General features: G+C 35.2%; 1 non-coding gene across 1 annotated transcript; it reads left to right on the top strand.

Annotated features, from left to right (window-relative positions):
- Positions 1 to 14,757: 14,757 nt before the first annotated feature.
- Positions 14,758 to 14,863, top strand: LOC141700994 (small nucleolar RNA R71). The gene has a single exon (XR_012566624.1). It is a non-coding gene; the product is annotated as a small nucleolar RNA R71 (small nucleolar RNA).
- Positions 14,864 to 19,879: the final 5,016 nt, after the last annotated feature.

Genomic DNA, 19,879 nt, shown 5'->3' with positions numbered 1-19,879 from the left:
AACTCCATTCTGCTGTGGAGTTCCAGGTGCATAAAATTCCTGCTTTATTCCATGCTCTTTGCAGAACTCTTTCATGATTGAATTCTTGAACTCAGTGCCATTATCACTTCTTATTATTTTAACAGAATCTTTGACCAACTTATCCAGCTGTCTGACATGATCAGTTAGAGTATATGCAGCTTCATTCTTCTTGTGCAAGAAATACACCCAAGTGTATCTTGTGAACTCATCCACTATAACCATAAAATATTTCTTCTTTGCAATGGACATGACATTGACTGGACCAAATTAAACAACATGCAGTAAGTGATGAGGCTCAAGAATTGAGGATTCAGTTTTGCTCTTGAATGAATATTTTCTTTGTTTTGCCTTTTGACATGAATCACAAAGACCATCAGGAGCAAATACTGATTTTGGCAGTCCTCTAACAAAATCTTTCTTTACTAGCTCATTTATGTTGTTGAAATTTAAATGAGAGAGTCTCTTGTGCCAATTCCAGCTTTCTTCAATTGATGCTCTGCTTAACAGACAGATTGCAGAACTATCAGAATTTGTTGAAATTCTGGCTTCATATATGTTACCATGTCTGTAACCTTTTAGAACCACTTTGCCTGTAAAATTACTTACAACTTCACAGTGTTCTTCAAAGAAATCCACATGATAACCTCTGTCACATATTTGACTCACACTTAGCAGATTGTGTTTAAGTCCTTAGACAAGAGCTACTGTTTCAATTATGACATTCCCAAGATTGATATTTCCATATCCCAGAGTCTTTCCCATGTTTCCATCTCCATAAGAAACTCCTGGGCCAGCTTTCTCCACAAAGTCTGATAGTAGGGCTTTATTTCCAGTCATATGTCCTGAACATCCACTGTCCAGAACTAGGATGTTTTTCCTGTTGCCCTGCAATCACAAAGACCACTATTGGTTAGTTTTAAAGACCCAGACTTGCTTGGATCCTTTGGCCTTTTTAAGTTTGTTAGCATTTGCAGCAGATTTAGTTTCAGAGTTTATGCTAACATGCTTTTTATCAGACTTTATATTAGACTTTGCATTAGAATTTACACTAGAAGAAATTACACTAACTTTCTTCAAAGAAGGTTTTATTTGATAATAATCATAGTACAAACTATGATATTCCTTACAAGTATAAATAGAATGCCATAAACTACCACAATGAAAACAAGGATTTTGTGGTTTAATCCTAACAGACTGACTCTTAACTCCTGATCTAGAAGGTAAAGAGTTTATATCTTTATTTTTCCTGCAAAAAGAAGCAAGATGGTTAGAGTTTCCATAATTATAACATTTCTTTCTAGGAGCATTAGGAACATGCATATAATTATTGCTTTTATTGACACCTTCCTTTCCATTCCTATTTTTCCTAGCTTCCTTGACCTTGTTTACATTTTTAATCTCTTTCAGCTTATGCTTAAGCTGCTTCTTGGTCATTAAACCTATGTTTACTTCAGCTGGTTTATCCTGTTTCAATTTGTTAGAAGTTGACTTTTCTTTGTCTTCTGTTTTAGAGTCATTCATCTTTTCAGATTTTGACTTGTCAGAATTTGACATAAACTTGACAGGATTAACTTTAGGCTTTTCAGCTTTCTTAGTAAAGTTTGGTTTAGATGACATAGTTTCCTTTTCTTCTTTATCATCTAGGTAACCTAATCCTTCTTTCCAATTTCCATTTTCTAAGATTTTCTGAGTTGTTCTAGTTAGTCCAAGTTTTGATTATCTCCTTTTCCTTTTCCAGTTCAGATTTAAGAGATTTATTCAATTTTAGCAGTTCATCTCTAACATACAAAGCCTCATCAGTTTCTTTCTGAGTTTGATGGAACATAACTAACTCTTTTTCAAAGTAGTCATTTCTGTTTCTAAGAGCAAGACTTTCAGATGTTAATCTTTCATTTGTTAAAGTCTGATCTCTAAAACTAATGAACATGGTTTTAAGATATAATCTTAGCTCAGAAATATCATCAGTACGAAAAGCAAGAGTTGAATGAGGTACCTTCAATTCAGCAGTTTCAAAACTGCTATCAGTTTGACCAACGCGCCGGCCGCATTCATGGATTAGATGAACAGGGTATTCAAGAAATACTTGGACAAATTCATGATCATATTTATTGATGACATCTTGATTTACTCAAATACGGAAGAAGAGCATGCCGAGCACTTGAGTATAACTTTAGAAATTCTAAAGAAAGAGCAACTGTACGCGAAATTCTCAAAATGTGAATTTTGGTTGAAGGAAGTACAGTTTCTAGGACACATAATCAGTAGATAAGGCATCCAAGTCGATCCAGCGAAGATTGAAGCTGTGTTAAATTGGGAAAGACCAAAGACACCGACAGAAGTTCGAAGTTTCTTGGGATTGGCAGGATTTTATAGAAGATTTGTTAAAGATTTTGCGAAAATAGCAACGCCATTGACCAAATTAACTCGAAAAAGTGAAAAGTTCGTATGGGATGACAAATGTGAAGAAAGTTTCCAAGAGCTGAAGAATCGTTTAGTCACCGTACCGGTACTCGTATTACCAGACGAACATGGAAATTTTGTCATTTACAGCGATGCTTCGTATCACGGATTAGGATGTGTACTGATGCAGCATGGTAACGTCATTGCATATGCTTCGAGACAACTCAAACCTCATGAACAGAAATATCCTACACATGACCCGGAATTAGCAGCGATCGTATTTGCGTTGAAACTTTGGAGACACTATCTCTATGATGAGAAATGCGAAATCTATACAGATCATAAAATCTGAAGTATATCTTTACGCAGAAGGAACTGAACATGAGACAACGTCGATGGTTGGAATTGATTAAAGATTACGATGTTACGATCAGTTACCATCCAGGAAAAGCAAATATTGTGGCAGATGCGCTAAGCAGGAAAGAAATATTGAATTTGTTAACTTCATGCGAAGAATTAGCCAAGGAATTGGACAAGTTGGAAATCAAAATTCGTATTCCCAATGAATCTACTGAAGTTATCTACGCTATGATTTTTCAACCGGAATTACTAGAGAAGATTCGCCGTTGTCAAGAAAAAGTGATGAGTCAAGATGACGACTTAACCGGAGAAGATATCACAACTCAGAAGGATAATGAAGGAATTCTATGCTTTGCATCGAGAATCTGGATCCCTAACGTGGCAGAACTAAAAGAAGAAATATTGCGAGATGCGCACAGTTCAAAGTATTCCATTCATCCAGGAAGTACAAAAATGTATCGCGATCTGAAGGGAAAATTTTGGTGGCCAAATATGAAGAAGGAAATAGCAGAATGGGTAAGTAAATGCTACACATGCCCGCGAGTTAAAGCGGAACATCAACGTCCAAGCGGATTATTACAACCGTTAGATATTCCAGAATGGAAATGGGAACATTTAGCGATGGATTTTGTGGTAGGACTACCAAGGACTAAAGCTAATCATGATGCGATATGGGTAATCATTGACAGACTAACGAAGTCGGCACATTTTCTACCAATTAACGAAAGATTTTCACTCGACAAGCTAGTGCACTTGTATCTCAAGGAAATTGTGATGCGACATGGAGTTCCAATATCTATCGTGTCTGATCGAGATCCCCATTTCAATTCAAGATTTTGGAGACAATTTCAGAAATGTCTTGGAACTAAATTAAATATGAGTACATCTTATCATCTGCAAACTGATGGGCAAAGTGAAAGAACTATCCAAATAATTGAAGATATGCTACGGGTATGTGCGATTGATTTCAAAGGTAGTTGGGATGAGCATTTACCTTTGGTTGAATTTTCTTACAACAACAGTTATCACGCAAGTATTGGAATGCCACCGTACGAAGCACTATACGGAAGAAAATGCAGATCACCAGTATATTGGGATGAAGTTGGAGAACGCAAAGTTTTGGGTCCAGAATTAATCTAACAGACTAAAGAAAAGATAGAACTTATTCGAAAACGATTATATGCAGCGCAAAATAGGCAACACAAATATGGACTTCCAGGAAGGAGAACATGTGTTACTCAAAATATCGCCATGGAAAGGATTAACAGATTTAGCAACAAGGGTAAATTGAAGCCACGATACGTCGGACCATTTGAAATTTGAAGAAAGTGGGAAAAGTTGCGTACGAATTAGCCTTACCGCCTCATATGCTACATATTCACAATGTGTTCCATGTCCATGCTTAAGCGATATAATCCTGATTCTAGGCACGTAATCGGGTACGAACCGATAGATATCCAACCTGATTTGTCTTTTGTAGAACAGCCGATAAGAATTTTAGATCGGCGAGAGAAAGTGTTGAGAAATAGGTCTGTATCTTTAGTGCGAGTTTTGTGGAGAAACCCTCTGGTTGAAGAATCAACCTGGGAACTTGAGAGTGAAATGTTAGAGAAATATCCTCATTTATTTTCAAAATGAGATTCTGAAGACATAATCCTATTAAGGGGGAAAGGATGTAACGTCTGAGAAATTTACGTCTGTATTATATCATATTTACAATAAATTAGGTGTATTAATGTGTTATTTATGTGTAATTATCTGTCAAACCCTAATTGTTACGTTTTATGTGCATTATGTGTCATTATGTGTCATTTCGGTATTTTTAAGATATTTTTAAGATATTTTGTATTTCATTTATCGCTTTCATTTCAAATGTTTTACGACCCGAACCATGATTTTAAAGCAAGTATTTCAAATAAAATAATGGGCCTTATTTTTCATCAAACGGCTTTTACCATCGCATTATTCTGAACATCTAGCCGTTTTATATATTTTCTTGTTTTGCGAAAAATGACTTTTTCGGACCCCATTGGGTGTTAAAAACCCCACAAAAATAACATTTTTATTTTTATAAAATTATAGGACTTTTATTTATACCATTTCTTTGTATTTTTGAATTATTCACAATTTTTGGGAAATTTTGGCATATATATTGCATATATAAAATAATTATAAATTAAATTTTAATACTCAAAAATTTTAAAAATTGGGGCCAAATATTTTTATTAGATGTGTAATTAGCCCCTTAATTTTATTTAGGAGTATTAATTTTACCACTATAAATAGCCTAATTATTATTTAATTATAATTATTAATCATTAAAATTCTGCAAATTTTCTGGAAATTCTATGAAGAACAATTCGGGTCGGAATTCGGGTCAGAAATTAATCACTGATTTTGAACGTTTCTGAGCATCAAATCGATCGATGTGAGTATCCAAATCGATCCTTTCGATCCGTTCTTTCGGTTTCTGGTATCAAAATCATGTTTTGATGTGTTAATTTTCAATTTCGATTTCTAGGGTTTATACCCGATTTGGTACTTTTTGATTCTGCGATTATTTGTTGAATTTGATGTTATGAATAGCTTTGTTTAGTGATTTCTGATCGATTCCTGTTAGTTAATCTTACTGACGATTGCTTGAATTGATTGTACTATATCTAGGGTTTATGTATTTTTTTAATTGATCGTTTTTGATTATACAGATAGCTGAGGTATATAGTGATATAGGGGTTTGATTGTGTATGTTTCAAGCTTTATTTTAAGCTATAGATTATAATTTTTGATGTACAAATCTGTGATTTCGACTTTTGATCGGAAAACCTGGAAGTTTGGCCGGAGATTTTGATCCCGGGATGATTATGAGTTGTGGTTGCCAGAATTAGAACGGTGAAGTGATAAGAAATGATTTGGCATCGAAAACCCTATCAAACGGTACTTGTTTAGTCGATATCGGAGCATCGCCGGAGTCCGGGGACTCGCCGGATTCTGGGTTGATTCCGGCAAGTTCATCCCGACCCGGGATGTTCTTCCCCAACCCGTTTGACCCGATTTTTAAACCCGGGTTCGATCCTGAAAACCCAGAAGTCCATACCCTGTTTATGTTTTTAATTTACTAATTAATTATTTGTATTTTATTAAAGTTAAAAATCAGTTTTTATAATTCTAAAAATCTAATAAAAATTAGATTTAAATTCTGAAAATTATTATTAATAATTCCTAAATTATTTTATTAACTTAGAAATTCGAATTTAGTTATTTAATTAATTATTTAATTATTTATCTAATTATTTATCTATTTACTTATTATTTAGTAATTAAGTAATTAATTAATAATTAAGGATTAAAATTAATTGAATATTATGATTAAAGATTCGATAATTAGTTAAATAAAACGAGTAACTCGTATCTATACGAGTAATTGAACGATGAATTAGATTATTATTATTCGAGAGATAGTTAGTTATAGAAAGAATATCAAAATAATTATTCGTAACGAATAATTAAGTACAGATAATCGATTAAATCATACAAGTCGTAACAATAACCGTAATAATTCAATAATTATACGAGGAATGCGAGTAACTCGTAATTATACGAGTAATTGATCGTTGGGTTGGAATATGATTCGAATAATAACTTATTTATTCGATAAATAGCGTAACAGCTAGTTGTATCGATTATTTATTTGTAAATAATCGATCTAATCGAATAAGTAATAATAAATTGTAAATATTTGTAATAAATTGTAATTAATCCTAATAATTAGGGATTAATTATTTTAAATGCAATAAATATTAAATAATTACTTATTAATTATTTATTAGTTATATATTATTTATTAATTATTGAAAAATGAATAATTATTTCGATAATTAATAAAATAATTTTCAATAAATCATAACAAACTCATTTTAATACCAAAAATTATAGAAAAATCATTTTTTTGACTCTGATTTTCTTAAATAATTATTTAAAAATTATTCTAGGGTTTAAAAATTAGTAATAATTATTTATATTGAATAATAAATTGAATTATCAGTGTTTAATTGATATTAATTAGATCGTTAGTCCGATTTGGGTGAAACGAAAGCCCTTTGACTCAGAAAAATGAATTCTTTTCATTAAAAATAATATTAAGACCTAATTTCTTCTAGAAATTAGTGGACTTTGTTATTTGATTGATTATCAGTCGAAGTGCATGCCGAGACGAGTCCGAAAAATTCCGGAAAAATGGGAAACGAGGCAGATGATGATCAGTGGAGCGATCAGCGAGTCGATTTTAATTCTAAAAATTATTTTAACTATAAAAATAATTATGTGCTTATGTGTATGATGTGGTTAATCGAGTCTTACTTACTAATATGTAATGTACGAGTCAGTCCTAAGCGCATGGGTAGATAATAGGAACGATGTGAAGTTGATTCAAGATGCAATTGGAGTACGAAATGACTTACCCAGTCTATTTTATTAACAGAAGCTAAGCCAGCAAGGCAGGTCGAGTAGATGATAGACGAAGGTGACTTAATTGCAGTAAGTCACACAGAAGGCAAGTTTTTCCCCTATTCTACTTTCAGAATAGTGATATTTCTTCAGATTCTTATTACACTTGTACTCTTTTGATTCTCTTGTTCATATTTCATTTCGATTCTTGTTTATCCTTTTCATTTGAATTCATTATTCATATTCCAATTGTTACTCACAATTATTGATATATTCTGGTGATTAGAATATATCAAAGCATACCGATTGTTTCGGTTGCTATTGTAGGGACTGGATAATAATACTTTGGGGATTAAGTTTACTTAATCCTAAGGACCGGGACATAATCCTTGAGATGGGCCGTAGTGCCTGGGTGCCCGATGGGATCTATATAGTGAGATATAGATCTGCACTGTATCCTGGCTAATCAGCAGGGTATAGATGCGAACTTGTGTCCAGTTTAGTTCATTTGTATTCGCTAGTAATGGCCTTCTTTCTATTCTTGCGGGGTTATATCTTTACAGATGTACCCGGGTTACGGATTCATTTAAATTGCTTTAACACTGTTTATATTTTGCGGACTTGTTGAGCAATTTTTGGCTCACCCTTTTGGTTGTTATCCACCTTATTGTTTTCAGTTAAAAAGGAATATGAAACCCATCAGGACTCGAGTGGTAAAGAAGCGGGTCAAGCCTTGGGATTTTCTCATACCCAAGGTGTTGATCCCAATCCAGGAAGAAAGCTTTGAGTTGCCCGAACAGGTGGTGTGTAGATAGTTAGTGTGTGTGTTTGAATAAAAGATGAACTTAGTTTAAAACTGATTAGACAATGATTTGTAATAAAAAGAGTTTGTGAGATTTTGGATTTGGTTTGTAATAAAGTAGTTAGTGGTTCTTGTTTTCATATTTCAACCTAAAAAGATCCTGGTTAGTATTAAAGGGGTTTAGATTCATTTCTTTATTATTTGTTAATCAGATTGTACAGGTTTGGTGATTAGCTAGTAACCCCCAGACTTATGCCCCGGGTCTGGAGGGTGTTACAAATGAAACCGTTACCATCAACCAACTGAAACATCGACATTCCCAACGGAGTATTGTATGCTGTTCTATATGCCCAAATAGCTTCATCAAGCTTGAAAGACCAATCCTTCCTTGATGGACACACAACTTTCTATAGAATACGTTTGATCTCCCTATTTGACACCTCAACTTGACCATTTATCTGAGGATGGTAGGCTGTTACAATGCGATGACTCACATTATACCTTTGCATCGTGGCAGTGAACTTGCGATTGTAAAAATGCGATCCCTCGTCACTGATTATGACTCTTGGAGTCCCAAATCGTGTGAATATCTGCTTATGAAAAAAATTAAGCACTACCTTCCCTTCATTTATCGGCAAAGCCTTGACTTCCAACCATTTCGACACATAATCGACCACCATCAAGATATACTGATTATTGCAAGATGAGACGAACGACCCCATGAAGTTGATTCCCCAAACATCGAAGACTTCAACCTCGATAAGTACATTAAGAGGCATCTCATCCCTCTTGGACATATTACCCTCACGCTGGCATCGATCATACTTCAAAATAAAGTGATGTGCATCCTTAAACAATGTAGGCCAGAAGAATCCGCTTGAAGGACACGAGCTGCTATTTTCTCTCCACCATAGTGGCCTCCATAAACAGTCACATGACATTCTCACAAAATCCCCCCGTTTCGCTGTATGGAATACATCTCCTGATGATTTGGTCAGCTCCTTACCTAAACAGATATGGTTCATCCCATATGTACCACTTCACCTCACGAAGAAACTTCTTCCTTTAAGCGTACGACAAGTCGGGAGGCATGATATTACTCACAAGGTAGTTCATAATGTCGGCAAACCATGGTTCTTCCTCTTGTACTCCAAACAGCCGCTCATCGGGAAAAGACTCATTTATCAATGTCTTATCCAGTGAAGTTGCACTTGGATCTTCTAAAGGAGATAGATGATCAGTGACTTGATTCTCAGCACCTTTTCTGTCCTTGATCTCCAATTTAAATTTCTGAAGCAAAAGAACCTATCTAATCAATCTAGGCTTCGAGTCCTTCTTCAAGTCGAGATATCGAATTGCAGCATGATCAGTAAAAACTGTCACCTTCGTCCCAAGAAGATAAGATCGAAACTTCTCAAAACCGTAGACAATAGCCAGAAGTTCTTTTTCAGTAGTAGTGTAATTCAGTTAAGCACCATTTAGGGTCTTACTAGCATAGTATACCACATGAAATATGTTGTTTTTTCTTTTCCTAAAAACTGCTCCAACTGCATAGTCACTTGCATTGCACATCATCTCAAAAGGTTCATTCCAATCAGATGCAGTTATGACAGGTGTCGTGATTAAACTCTTCTTCAAGAACTCAAAAGCAACTAGGCACTCGTCATCAAACTTGAACGGGACATATTTCTTCAGAAGATTGCATAAAGGTTTAGAAATTTTTGTAAAGTCCTTGATGAACCGCCTATAGAACCCCGCATGACCAAGAAAGCTGCGAACTCCCTTAACATAAATTGGTGGAGGAACATTTTCAATGACCCCCACCTTGGCCTTATCCACCTCAAGAGCCTTACCAGAGACCTTGTGACCAAGAATAATGCCCTGTCACACTACAAAGTGACATTTCTCCCAGTTGAGAACCAAGTTGGTCTCAACACATCTTTTAAGAATGTCGCCAAAATTCTGCAAGTACTCATCAAATAAATCGCCAAACACAGAGAAATCGTCCATAAACACCTCCACATTCTGACCAATCATGTCAGAGAAGATAGCCATCATGCATTTCTGAAATGTGGTAGGTGCCCCACATAAATCAAAAAAACTCTTCTAAAGGCGAAAGTTCCAAATGGACAAGTGAAAATAGTCTTCTCCTGATCTTCCAGAGCAATGCAAATCTGATTATAGCCTGAATAGCCATCCAGAAGATAGTAATACTCATGCCCAGCCAATATGTCAAGCATCTGATCAATAAAAGGTAGAGGGAAGTGATCCTTTCTTGTGGCCTTGTTCAGCTTCCTATAATCCATGTACACTCTCCACCCCGTGACTGTTCGAGTAGGAATGAGCTCATTCTTCTCATTAGCAACAACGATGATACCTCCTTTCTTTGGTACACACTGAACTGGACTCACCCAAGAACTATCAGAAATGGGATAGATGATCCCTGCATCCAGCCACTTAAGAATTTCCTTCTTCACATCTTTTTTCATGATATGATTTAGCCTTCTTTGTTTCTCAACAGTAGGCTTTCTATCTTCTTCTAGCAGAATTTTATTCATACAATAAGAAGAGCTGATTCCTTTGATATCTGCTATCGTCCATCCAATTGCTGATTTTAACTGTCTTAGAATTCTTAAGAGTTTTTCCTCATCACTACCTGAAAGGTCAGATGCAATAATAACAGGCAAAGTAGATGCTATTAGGGGGAACACACACAAGTATAGAACCAAACAAACAATACAAAACACACAATCAATATATGACGCGGAAAAACCCACGTCCCAACTTGTATTATTAATCAAAACAATTATCAATAATACAATCAATCTCACCAAACGGTATTCACTCAAGTGATACTTAAGTCAAACAATACTCAAGCATACATCAAAACAATAACATGACTATGTATATATAGCCATCACAAACTTAGCCAACAAGACATACCTAATCTGATTACAATAATAATTGTCTACCCATACAATTATTACCCATTCCCATTATAATAATAATTGTCAACACATACAATTATTACCCAACTCAATTATTATAATAATTGTCTACCCATACAATTATTACCCAATTTAATTATGTTTTCTATCACCAAGACCATACTACCTATTGGGTTTAACCCCAACAATCCTCCCCTTCAACCCAATATGATTTCATGCACAACTGAATTAACGGTCACCATCAAGCCATCGACGTCAATCGCCCAATACCTCCCCTTGAACAATAACCCCTCCTTCTAGTACAAAAAGATTTCTCTTATCTTTTTGACCTTTGAGTATCTCTAAATCTCCTTTAGTGACTTTCAACATACTGTTCTTCATCATAACAGTATATCCCAAATCAACTATTTTACCCAACGAAATCAGATTTTGATTTAACTCCGGTATGTATCTTACTTGAGTTAACTTCTGAACACGACCGTTGTGACGTTTCATTGTTACCTCACCAATGCCAGCAACCTTTACCGTTTTACCATTCGGTAAAGTTACAATCTTTCCCTCACACTTTTTATAGGACGAGAACCACTCCCTCCTACCACATATGTAATGAGAACATCCCGAGTCAAGCACCCATTCTTCTTTTGATCCCTTCTCTTCTTGAACCAAAAGAACATCTTCATCAGCTTCTACAAGCGAAACACTACCCCCTCGATTTTTCTTCAACTCTCTCAAGTCTTCTATTACCTTTGGACACATAAATTGTATATGACACAATTCCTCACAATAAAACACCTGATATTAGGCTTATATTTCTTAGCATACTTCTTTTCCGTGTCACGCGCACGTACCATAAATGCACTTTGATCAGATGTGTCACTCGATTCTTGTTTTATCAATCTTTCGGACTCCAGAAGAACAATAGTCTCATCCAAATATAACTTCATTTTTCCAACCAATAAAGAAGTCATCACAGTATTATACTTCTTCGGTAGAGACACTAATAGTAGAACAGCTTTGTCCTCATCCTTTAATTTTTCATCCAAATTATTTAGCTGGTTGATTAAGCCATTAAAATGATTCAGATGATCTCTTAAATATCCGTCTTCTTCCATCTTGAGCCCAAACAAATCTTTCTTGAGAAACAGCTTGTTGGCCAAAGACTTTGAGTGATAAGTCTTCGTTAACTTCTCCCACAAATTCTTGGGATTGTCCTCTTCAGGAACATCATACTTGATTTCCGGTGTAAGGGCCAACCGGATCGTTGATGCTGCACGTAACTTCATGTCTCCCCACTTTGTATCATCAACTTCAGTAGGCTTCTTCCCTCCGAGAGTCGCATATAACCCTCGTTGAATTAATAGATCTTTTACCGTACTCTGCCATAAGGTAAAATTATTTCTTCCATTAAACAATTCAATTTCAAATCCCCCAACCTTCTCCATCATGAACCTTGGCTCTGATACCAATTGTTAGGGGGAACACACACAAGTATAGAACCAAACAAATAATGCAAAGCACACACTCAATATATGACGCGGAAAAACCCACGTCCCAACTTGTATTATTAATCAAAACAATTATCAATAATACAATCAATCTCACCAAACGGTATTCACTCAAGTGATACTTAAGTCAAACAATACTCAAGCATACATCAAAACAATAACATGACTATGTATATATAGCCATCATAAACTTAGCCAACAAGACATACCTAATCTGATTACAATAATAATTGTCTACCCATACAATTATTACCCATTCCCATTATAATAATAATTGTCAACACATACAATTATTACCCAACTCAATTATGATAATAATTGTCTACCTATACAATTATTACCCAATTCAATTATGTTTTCTATCACCAAGACCATACTACATATTGGGTTTAACCCCAATAGATGCATCACCTAAAAAGGCATACCTTAAGTGTTCAGGAAATGGTTTAAGCTCAAGTGTAGGAGCTTCCTCAATAGATGGCTTGAGGCGCTTGGGAGATTTGTTCAGCTCCTCCATTCTAAGAGATTCAAAAGGCATTTCCATCTTACTTTTCCAGGGAGAAGCATTCAGATATTGCAATTGCTCATCACCTTCGTCATCTTCACTATCAGAATTCCCCAACAAGGTCTTTTCTAAGGCATCAGATCTTAGCAATTGATCAAGTTCTGAAGTAATCACAGAATCGACCAACTCCACTTTTAAGCACTCCTCATTTTCAATCGGGAACTTCATGGCATTGAACATATTAAAAGTTACATCCTGATCCAGCACTCGCATGTTGAGCTCACCTTTCTGCACATCTATCAAGGTTCGGCCGGTAGCCAAGAACGGTCTTCCTAAGATTATGGGAATCTTCTTATCCTCCTTGAAATCCAGAATTACAAAATTAGCAGGAAAGATGAGTTTATCCACCTTGACCAAAACATCCTCAACAATGCCTCGCGGATATGTAATAGAATGATCAGCCAGCTGCAGAGTCATATAAGTAGGCTTTGGATCAGGTAAGTCCAACTTCTTGAAGATTGACAAAGGCATCAGATTGATGCTAGCTCCCAAGTCACATAAGCATTTGTCAAAAGACACCTTTCCAATAGTGCAAGGAATAGTGAAGCTTCCAGGATCTTTAAGCTTCAGAGGCAACTTCTACTGCAGCACAACACTGCTCTCCTCCGGGAAAGCAACTATCTCTAAGTCATCAAGCTTCACTTTTCGAGAAAGTATACCATTCATAAACTTTGCATAAGTAGGCATTTGTTCAAGAGCTTCAGCGAAAGCTATATTTATGTAAAGTTTCTTGAACACCTCCAGAAACTTCTCAAACTGCTTATCCAGCTTTTTCTTCTGCAGCCTCTTAGGAAATGAAGGTGGATGATAGATCTTTTTCTCCCCTGTATTACCATCAGGAGGAGTGTGTTCAACAGTAGTCTTCCTTGGCACCACTTCAGCTTCCTTCTGCACTTCTTCCTCAGCTACAACATCTTCATCCAAAACTTGAGAGTGTTCGGGATTTGCAACCTTTCCAGACCTTAATGTAATTGCCTTTACCTGCTCCTTAGCTTCCCTCTTTCCTGGCACTTCAGTGTCACTAGGGAGTATACCAGGTTGACGATGTAACAAGGCATTGGAAATTTGTCCGATTTGATTTTCCAAGGTCTTGATAGAAACCGCTTGGCTCTTGCACATGAGCCTTAACTCCTCCAATTCATATTTTTCATTAGACTGTTGCAGTTGGAGTTGTTACCTTGGTGCATATTACAGTTGCTGAAAACCAGAGGGTGGTACTGTTTTGCTGGATACTACTGATAAGGCTGCTCAACCGCATTCTGAGTGTTGCTCCAGCTAAAGTTAGGATGATTGCGGCTGTTAGGATGATATGTTGCTGGTACAGGTTGCTGCGACCTCTGAAAATTACTCACGAACTGAGCTGATTCACTAGAAATAGCACACTGATCAGTCTCATGGGCACCAACACAAAGCTCACAGACACTAGTGATATGATTGACTCCATAATTAGACAGAGAATCCACCTTTATTGTCAAAGCCTTAAATTGAGCAGCTATAGTCGTAGCTGCATCCAACTCCAGAATTCTTGCTACCTTGCCCTAAGTTAGTCTCTGAGTAGGATTCTGGTATTTATTAGAAGCCATCAGTTCAATTAATTCATAAGCTTCATCGTAGCTCTTAGCCCACAAGGCTCCTCCTGATGCTGCATCAAGCATGGGTCTAGATGTAGCACCCAAACCATTATAGAAACAGTTAATGATCATCCAGTAAGGCATCCCATGATGAGGAAACTTCTTAAGCATCTCCTTATATTGATCCAAACCTCACATAAAAATTCTCCAGATTGCTGAGCAAATTGAGTAAGTGCGTTTCTGATTATAACAGTCTTCGCCATAGGAAAGAATTTGGTTTAAGAACTTCTGAGCAAGATCCTCCCATTTGGTGATAGACCCTGATGGTAGAGAATGTAACCAGCACTTAGCTTTATCCCACAGAGAGAATGGGAAAAGCATCAACTTAATAGTATCTTCAGAAACTCCATTGAACTTGAAAGTGTCGCAGATCTCGATGAAATATCTGATGCGCATGATGGGGTCTTCTGTCGGAGAACCCCCAAACTGAACTGAGTTCTGTATCATCTGAATCGTGCTCGACTTGATCTCAAAGGTATTAGCCGCGATGGCTGGTCGAACAACGCTAGACTGAATATCATTGATCTTCGGTTGAGAGTAGTCCATCAAAGCCTTTGGATTCACTTCTGGTTCTCCCATTGTAATAAGAGCCTCTTCTTCTTTCTCAACTAAGATTTCTTCTTCAACTTTCTCCTTGACTACAACTTCTTCCTCAGCTTGATCCAGTGTCCTCTTACGAGACCGAGAACGCGTATGCATACACGCTCGCTAGAGTACCTGAAACACGACAAGGAATTAAGTAAGTAACAATGTCCGAGTCACTGAACTTTAACGACCAATGATGACAAACACATAAACTAAAAATTAACACTGATATCCCTGGCAGCTGCACCAAAACTTGTTAGGGCTAGAACACGCACTAAAATTCATGCAAGTATACGTGATCGCAAGTAATATAGAATAAATTCTAGTTCGTTCCCACAGGGATAGGTTTAGGTTAATTTTAATCAATGTATCTATGCAACACTAGTATGGTTATTTTCCAATGATAAGACAAATAATAATTTGACGTTGTTTATACTAAGATTAACTAAGAGATTACACTAAAGAACATAAACTAATAGATTAAAGAGAGTTGAATAATATATGAAACAAACATGGGATTCTAACTTCATTAAATACTTCATTCAATAGCCTTTTCGTTCTTAACCTTAGCATGTAATGGTGATGACACTAATCAGATAACACGAAACTGATAAATGTCAACTTTCATTATACGAATACCATACTGCCAGACATCCACAAAAGAGATTGTAACGCCCCCAAATCAGGGGTCAGGAATCTGGGTTGTCACGCCAACCTTCACTTATGTGTACCCTGTATTGATTCAATAATCCAACAGACTCCAAACTCATGCACACACACAAGTTATAGCCTTAGAAATGACGTACAACAAGTATCATCTGTTATTAAAACTCAAATGTACTTTACAAGATCTCAAATAATTATTCATAACCTCTACATGAAGTTACAATAATTACGACTGATATCTTATACCTATCTGATACTCTGGCCCACCTGAGACAAAGCTGCCAGGGATTCTCCCCATGACTGCAAGCGACTAAGTCCCACACCGACATACTGGTTATCTGTTGTGTTATGACATTTAAAAGAAAGCAAGAGTGAGCAATAATGCTCAGCCATAATGATGTACAGTATGAAAAAACTGTACAAGAAATTTAAGTATAATTCCATATACGATAAATAGGTTTATTCAAAAATAGTTTTCCTTGGTGATACACACCTTCTTTTGGAAACAATTCTTTAGTGGATTTATTATCCTGCGAATACCTTAATGGTAAACCCAACACCTAGGCTTGGGTTACGGTATTGTGTCAAAATTCCAGTTGGAAGAATAGGACATTCACTGGAGCCGCCACATACGATGATCAGTCGTAATACGGGAAATAGTAACCTTTTCTACTAGTAGAAGGACGACACCTCCCGGTTATTACCCTTGCCGCATTCGGGCTATGTGTCCCATTTTGGGTATACACATACTTCACAAGTTCCTGAGTACACAGAGTACCTTCGCATGCGGTACCTTTGGTAGTCTCCCTAGTACACATAGTACCAGAGTCTACCCCTCTCTTATCCTTTAAAAGAATTCTATCATATCTCGAGAACTTGAACCATAGTGAAGTTACCCCAAACGTTTTGCTTGTTGATAGAAACAACTTGTCATATTAGCGTATATATATGTGTATATGTACTTCCAAAATTTTCGGAGGAAGTACTAAGGATGTGAGTTGACCGTTGTTAACAGATAATTAAATGAGGGGGAGTTTCTTTTGAAACTATATTCAAAATATTTAAAAGAGGTCGAGATAATATTCTCCAACGATCTGAAATTATTCGAATGATTTTCCGAAAATCAGAACTTATTTTAAATCAGGTTTTATGATTTTTAAATCATAATAAATCACTAGATAAATAATTAGTAATCAAATATTAATCGTTAAATAATTAACCTCGAATGATTATACTTTAAAAAAATATTTGAAATAATATTTCTCAACTAATTTATGTTTAAGTAATTTAAAGTAATCTTTATTAATAAATTGAGTTTGAAATAAATAATCGTTGGAGAATACTTCTCCTATAATGAATGAATAGTTATTTAATTTTGAACAATAAAATTTAGTTGAGTGAATACGATCTTTGGAAATCGTTTAATAAAAGTTCGAGGTATTTAATGTTTCGCAAGTGGACGTCGAGTCCCTTGGAATAAAATAATTACGGAATTTTAATGGTCCAAAACATCTCCGGGATGATTTCCGGGTTTATATTTTATAAAAACAAAACTGACTGACTCTCGGTCTTAGAACTTATACATCACGCTCTAGTGTAGCGTTAATATTCTTAAATAAAATACCTCCGGAATACTTCCGAGTTTTCATCAAATTATACTGACCGATGCTCGGTCTAAAATATACTCCTCATATATACAACGCTACTTTCTAGCGTTATTGATTAAAATTCGGTAATATTCATATACCACAATCATTATCATATCATATGATATTATATAACATAATTCGTAAAACATCATAAATATAGCATCATGTATATATCGACATTATTTGAAAACAAACACGAAAGTTTCAAAAAGGTAGGGTTTGAAAACTTGCCTGGAGTCCAAGATACGTTTCCCGACTTCCTCTCGTTCCGGGTTCTCTAATTAACAAACATCATAATATTAATCAGTATTCCTACTCTCATCACCAACTTATATTTCTAATAAGTTCAATACTTCATAATTTTCATTATTCGACCGACTCAAAATAAGTATCACTCCTTGGTCGAAATGGACGGTCAAAGTGGTCTTCTAGATTTGACTTTACCGAATATTACTATTACGCGACTCACACTCTATCATTTTTAATAATTCTTAAAATTAATATTTTAATACGAAACCACCTCGAAGACCTTCTTGAGTGCTTGTAATATTTATCCTAAAAGTTTCATTTTGATAAAATGAATTTAATTAGGTGAAAAGCATTTCAAAAGTTCGGTCAACTACAGAGTTTTACTATTCAAACTGCTTTCACTAAAATATTAATATCTCTCAGACCGTTAACTCAATTGATGCACTATTTTTGTATGTACAATCTAGACAAAATTTAGAACACATTATTTGAAAATAATTTTCTGGTAACAAGGGTGAAAATCCAAAAGTGGCAGTTTCCTAACAGGGGTTGTTGTTGACATTCGTATTCCGTGCGACCTCGGCTCTGACATTTTTATAAAATTAAAAAATCAACATTTTTACTTGAAATTTTTATGGAAGCTAATAAACTCTATTTCTTACTCTCTTTAAAAATTCATAATTTTTAAATATTTTTAAGTCGATCATTTATATTTACAAAGTTCGTAATTTGTAGCAGTTTTGTCGCGTAAATGCCTTTTACTAAAACGGTCATAACTTTTGATCCGTAAATCATAATCAAGCGACTTAAGCGCCTAAACGATCATTATAAAATTTTCTATCATAATCAAGTCTTATGTTTTAAGAAACTATAGTTTATACATTCGGGAACTTCGGCAGAAACTTAAGTTGAGTTTTGTTCATTTTAACGATGTTACGATTACGATTCGAGTTTTGTTTACGTCTTAAATCATTATATCACCATCAACAATAATCAAATCATCATCTAAAAACTAAATCATCTCAAGAACATCATGTTATTGATGAAATAATCATCAACCTTAAAACTAATTAACTAAACATCAAGATAATATCAAATCAATCATCAAAACCATACTTATATCCAAGATCCTTACTTTTCTTTAAACTTAAAACTTAAACAAAGTTTGGATGAATGTTTATACCTTCCTTGAAGCTTGTTAATACTTAATAAAGTCCTAAGATCCTTGATGAAACCTTGGTCTAGCTTTTGGAGCCTTAAACTTTCATGAAAAATCAAGAAAATAAGTTAGTGATTTTCGGAGTTACTATTTACCCTCAACTTCAAACATTTTTATCAAATTGACAACTTCATGGATGGGCATGAAATTGGGTGCGTGACTTACCCATGATATGAAAGAGGTTTGGTAAAAATTTGGTGATTTTTGAATGAGTAGATCATGAGATATGAATTTTCTTTCCATGGTGTTCATGAAATCAACATTGAGTTTTTAGAGAGAGAGAGATAGATTTTGTGAGCTTCTTGCTTGTTTATTGAATAAGACTTGTGTTATATGTTTGTATATATTTTAGTATATAACCTAAGCTAGTATTATATTGGCATATGTTGGATAAATCTTTCTAGCTTTCCTAGGTTACAAGCTAATCTAGTTAGTTTTAGCCTTTAGCTTCACTATTCCTTAGCTTTAGGTGATCATGCCTATATAATTTAGCTTACTATTTGATAAAATAACCATGGTTACTACTCTACCATGGTTAGTTAGTGTGTTACATTTATTTAATCATTTACCGTGTGTTCGGTCGCTTAATCATTTTCGTAATAATTTCTCGTAAACGGTTCGCGGCGCAAATCCTTTCGTATTTATTCTTTATATTTTGAAGTATCATCCTTGGATATAAATCCGTAGGGTTTGAAATTCGTAATTATATTGTGATTCCCATAATCCTCGATGATTCGTAAATACGGTCATTTTTTAAAGTTTGTTTCTTCGAAAACTAATAGCGTTTACATACACTCATTTGGTACGTATAATCATGTTATCAACTCCGAAACTCA

The sequence above is a fragment of the Apium graveolens genome, unplaced genomic scaffold (assembly GCF_009905375.1).
Source record: "Apium graveolens cultivar Ventura unplaced genomic scaffold, ASM990537v1 ctg3165, whole genome shotgun sequence".
Lineage (NCBI taxonomy): Eukaryota > Viridiplantae > Streptophyta > Magnoliopsida > Apiales > Apiaceae > Apium > Apium graveolens.
This window is presented reverse-complemented; position numbering and strand designations above follow the sequence as displayed.